This window comes from Coturnix japonica, chromosome 12 (assembly GCF_001577835.2).
Source record: "Coturnix japonica isolate 7356 chromosome 12, Coturnix japonica 2.1, whole genome shotgun sequence".
In the NCBI taxonomy this organism is placed as follows: Eukaryota; Metazoa; Chordata; class Aves; order Galliformes; family Phasianidae; genus Coturnix; species Coturnix japonica.
In genome coordinates this window covers 6,941,507-6,941,750 of record NC_029527.1, presented here as the reverse complement: position 1 = coordinate 6,941,750, position 244 = coordinate 6,941,507, and positions in this window count along the sequence as shown.

Sequence of the window (244 nt, the reverse complement as noted above, 5' to 3'; positions counted from 1 at the left end):
AGCAGGTGAGGAATATAATATAATTCCTTCTCATAAGGAATATAAAACCTCATTTTCACCCCTCTTCCAAAACCTTGTCTTTCTATCCAAATCACAAATGGCCACATCCTACCTGAGTATAACCTAAGTATCTTAGTCCATAAATCCCTTTGCAATTTGCTGCTAGGTTGGGTCTGGTTTAGGATGAAAAGGAACGCCCTCAGGTTGTGCCGGGGGAGGTTCAGATTGGGTGTTAGGAAAACCT